General features: G+C 40.6%; 1 long non-coding RNA gene across 1 annotated transcript; it reads right to left on the reverse strand.

The window, feature by feature from the left end:
* Positions 1-2,673, reverse strand: LOC117861266 (uncharacterized). Its single transcript, XR_004641733.2, has 2 exons — positions 2,003-2,673; positions 1-1,861 (listed from the first exon to the last, which is right to left on the reverse strand). It is a non-coding gene; the product is annotated as an uncharacterized lncRNA (long non-coding RNA).
* Between the last annotated feature and the right edge of the window lie 2,535 nt (positions 2,674-5,208).

A 5,208-nucleotide genomic window follows, 5' to 3' on the forward strand; every position in this document is an offset into this window, starting at 1 on the left:
TGATGAAAGAGGCATTTAGACATCCATTAATCCAAAATATGCTTTGTTCGTACAAATCATTAATGAAACCATCCAATGTCAAACTTAGTCGATAACACATGCAGAACTGAAACACATAAGGTATCCGACTCACACTAGCTAGTTTGAACACATCAAAATGTATAAGCTATGTCTAGCACTATAGCAAAGGTTGGCTTGACATTGACCATCCCATCACTTGTGCACTCCACTCAAACTCTATCTTGCTCCTGAAAAAATCATTAACCTTGGTATATGCATCAGGTAAACTGAAATTATATTATTTTAGCAACAATAGCATGGACTGAACCATTTTGAAGGTAAGCAATTTGGAATCATAAATTAAAGACTAATGGGTTTGAAAATTGTTGATTCATTTAAAGTAAAATTATCCATCAAATGACTATATGATGAATTCATTTTATTTCTCAAATGACCAACTTTCAGTTAATGAATGATCTTCGGCAATAAAAAATTCCTTCCATGACTAACGTAAGCAACAGCAAGGCTACTTCAGAACAAGCTAATAAAATATCCAGAGATAGTCACGATAGGAAACACTAGATGATCTTGCCCAGCACGATTGTGAACACTAGATGATCTTGGCCAGCACGATTGTTCACAGACTTAGCAACAGGTGTTCATGCCAATTAAAGAAAGGGACAACTGATATCCACTCACATCAAGCCAAAAGTCTAGACTAATTTAATCAGAGAACCAAATGCAAGTAGCAGCAAGTACATAATATTTTCAAACCACAATAGAATAGCTGCCTAGCTAATTTCGTTGATAAATATGACACAAGAACTAGTAGCAATAAAGATAATAAAGAGATTGGCTTACAAAACTTGCAATCCAAACCCTAGATAATTCGCTTGCATTCTCAGTCATATTAATGAGGAAAATGAAAATAGAAAAAAAAACTCCTAAAAACTAATAGACATTTGCTTGCATTCTCAGTCATATTGACGAGGAAAACGAAAACAAAAAAAACTCCTATAGACTAGCAGGTTTACAAATAAATTTGCAAAATTATTCAAAAGTAAAATTTCCTACGAAAAGGTTATATGATCAAGCCTACAAGTCAATCAGGTATATACAAAATGCACTCAGTGATAGAAATCTGATTCAGAAATATTCACAGGTAGCGGAGTTAAAAATCACCAGTCCATTGCCATCTTGTTGATTCCTTTTGGCTAATGCTCGTTTCTTAGCTGCTTTATCCTTCAGTGCTTTTATACTAGTAAAACTAACTGTTGTATCCCCTTCTGAATTACAAGCACACAGGCTTTTACCACAAGCATGAAGTCAGGAAAAGCTGTAAGATAGGCTTGCATGACAGACATAACTCAATCAAGAGGAAACTTATGCCATGTATAGCGTTAACACCAATAGTGAAAACATCACCTTATCTACCAATAGCAGGTTAACATTTCAGAACATATAATATAATATGTGTTGATAATTTGAAGGACAAGGCCACAATAGCAGGTCATTTCACTACAATTCAAAAAAAGGGAAAAACTGATATGCTAAGGCTACATTAATATATGGGCACCTTTAAAAAGAACTATACCAAGAACTATATCTTCTACATTTCTACTGCATAAATTTTGATGCACACTACAAAAGAATTAGAATTCTACTCTGAACTTCCAAGAATCAAACATTTTGCTCAGATTAACAATGAGATTGCCACTGGAAGCAGCAGATCTAGGTGGGGAGTTTATGATTTTTTACCTTGATCCCGTACCTTTGCAGCGCCAGGCAAATCCAAATCCTTCACAGCAGCTCTAGTCCTTGCTCCTTGGTTGCGATGCAAGCAGAGATCTGGTCCAAGCTCCTTGACAGAAAACAAAAAAAAAGGCAGGAACTAATAAGCCTACTAACATGAGAGAACTTCTACCAAAGACAAACAGGATCTGAGAGGCATCCCAGGACAGGATAGGGGTGGTGGCCTCGTGGTGAGCGGGGATGCCCGTACCCCGCCGCCCCTAGCAGGCTAGCCGAGGGAGGCAGGCCTGCCTCACGCTGTGCTGCTAGGAGGCCATCGAGGGAGGCGACCCCATCCCGTGCTGCTCGCCGGCAGGTGGAGGGAGGCAGCCCCACCCCGTGTCATGGCGCTCACAGACAGGCTGAGGGATTGGGGCCGCCCTACGTCGCACCGCTCGTAGGCCGGATGCGGGAGGCGGCCCTGCCCCACGCTTTGTTGCCCGCGGGGGAGCTCGCTTGCTGCCGTCGCCGCCCCGCGGGAGGAGCCCAGTGAGGAGAGAGGAGAGGCCAGAGAGGGGGTGGCGGCGGGTGGATCTGCGGGGAGAGGCAGAGTGGGTGGCGGCGGGGAGTGGCAGCGGATTTGAGGGACGGAGAGGGAGGCGTGCGGTGGTGGGCCGGTGAGGAGAGGCCAGAGAGGGTGTGGCGGCGGGTGGATCTGCGGGGTGAGGCTGCGGCGGTGGAGCGGACGATAGGTGAGGGCAGGCGGCGGGCGGCGGAGCGGCGATGGGCGAGGGCGGGTGGCGGGGAAGTGGCAGTGGTTGCCTGGGCGCAGTGCGCCTAGTGCGGTGGTGCCGTGGTGTGGGAGTGGGAGCGGGCTGCGGGGAGAGGCGGGACTACGGGAGTGGGTTGGGAGCGGATTTGAGGGAGGGAGAGGGAGACGGAGGGAGAGGGAGGAGAGAGATAGGGTTTTGGGAGAGAGGAGGCTTTTATTCATCTCGGGATCGATTTCAAATGTTAGATCGGCTTTGGACGGCTAGGACGAATTGGGCTATTTGGGCTGAAATAGGCCTTATTTGCTTAATGTTTTTCTTTTTCTTTTTTATTTTATTACACCATTGTAAAGTAACACACAAAAATAATTATCTTAAATACATCAATATATTTTAAAATGTAATAAACAACATCTAAATTGTCATGTAGGAGTTTTATTAATTTTTGAATAGAATTACTATTTCTTATCATTTAAATAATTTTCTAAGTGCTTATTGAAAGTAATACCAAGTTGAACTATGCATATCTATGGTAAGATTTGAAAAATTGCAAAAAAAATATATTTATGTTCATATGTTTCATTACAGCCCATGTCTTGGCGCTATGTCTTCTAAGGACAATTCAAACTTCTATCTCCAAATTACCACATAATAATTACAATAATATCTAAATTTTGTCAGAAAATTCTACAAATTGACATGACAACCTTTTTTTGGTCTATAAGCTTGTCATAAAAGGTTTACGAGATTTTATTAAAGATGTACTATATATTATTTATAAATGGATACATGTCTCACATAGTTTCTACAACTCAAGTCAAACTTTGAGATTTAAGTAGCACTTCGCATGTTCGAACTCGTACACTCCTCAAAATTGGATACAACCTTACCTTTACCCTGTTGTTGATATGTGTGGATTACATTGCCACTTGTTGTGCAAAAAAGTTATTTTCTACTTTTAACTAACTAATTAATACACCCTTGTGAAGTAACTTGCAAAATAATTATTTTATATACCCCTAATTATATTTTTACGTGTAATAGACAACATCTAAGTTGTCACGTAGGAGTTTCAGGAATTTTTTAACAGATTATTTTCTATGATTTAAATGAATTTCTACGTGCTTATCGAAAGTAATTCAAAGTTGAACTATGTGTAACTCCCATAAAATTCAAAAATTATACAAAAATTATATTTAGTCTTGTATGTTCAATTCTAGCCTATTCTTCAGAGATATATAAAATAATTCAATTGTCTTTTATGGATAATTCAAACTTCTATCTCCAAATTACCACATAATAATTAGAATATTATCTAAATTTGGTCAGAAAATTTTACAAATTGATGTGGAAACATATTTTTGGCCCATAAGTCAAACTTTGAGATTTGAATACCTTGTTGCAGTTTCAAACTCGTGCGCACCTCGAATTTGAACACAACCTTATGTTAACCGTAACATTGGAAAATATCAAGTTACATTAGGAATTGTTATGCGAATTTTTTTTCTTCTATTCCCTACTTGGAGGAAGAAAACAAGTCATATGAAATAGATCTAACAAATAGCAATTAACATAAAGAAATACGCCACTAAATGAAAGAGCATAATTTTAGAAAAATTCTGAAAAAAACATCTAATTTGGATTACGTATGACAGAGAAATACCAATTACAAATTTTGATTCTACATTAAAAACAGAAATACCAACTATTCATGTGTTCTTCGTTCCAAAACAGTTTAGCTAACTGGACGGAATCAGTACTGGGAAGAAAATTCCCCCAACTTGGCACAAACACCTGTTGTAGCCTGGTGGTTGGACTTTCTTGGTTCCATGTTGAGGTCTTGGCATCAAGTCTCAACTAAGGCACAATTTTTTCGTCAGAACATACATTCGTCAGAACAATGTATGCCGAAGCAAGTCGTCAACAACGATGAAGGTCCTTGGACAGTACCTTTTTTTGCCCTTTTCCGCTAGCCCGGTGACGTGGCCTGGCTGCTTTCTGGGCCGGTGTAGGGGAGGAAGCGGGCCGAAAGAGAGGAAGGTTGCTGAAGCAAGTCAACAACGATGAAGGTCCTTGGACAGTACCTTTTTTTGCCCTTTTCCGCCAGCCCGGTGACGTGGCCTGGCTGCTTGTTTGGCCGGCGTAGCCCGGTGACGTGGCCTAGCTGCTTTCTGGGCCGGTGTAGGGGAGGAAGCAGGCTGAAAGAGAGGAAGGGAAAAGGTGCGGACTGGGCTGCGCGGAGCTAGAGCGAGGAAAAAAGCGGAGCAGGCCGAAAAGGAGGTCGGGCCGAAAGAGAAGTGGTGTTGATGATTGGACTTTAGCCACGTTAGCAACGAACACGAGCACTTCTACAAAAGAGAAAAATACCAAAAACATTTAGAATATCACATGTAGCTTGATGGTAAACACGTGAGCCTCTTTTACCCGAGATCCCAGTTTGAACCCATTCTTTGACATTTTTTTTCTATTTTTTCCCTTATTTTCGGTTTCAAATATTATATTTGCTTTTCTATTTTCGTTTTTCCCCCTTTTGTTTCAAAAATTCTATTTGCCCCCATTGTGTCATGAGAATTCTAAATTTGTTAGTCATGATGAATTTATTATAACATCACAGGTTTTGGACCGCTTTGTGATGAATTTATTATAACGTCACAGGTTTTAGGCCGCTCCATGACGAAATTGGTAAAATGTCATACGGGCCTCATAT

This window comes from Setaria viridis, chromosome 6 (assembly GCF_005286985.2).
Source record: "Setaria viridis chromosome 6, Setaria_viridis_v4.0, whole genome shotgun sequence".
Lineage (NCBI taxonomy): Eukaryota > Viridiplantae > Streptophyta > Magnoliopsida > Poales > Poaceae > Setaria > Setaria viridis.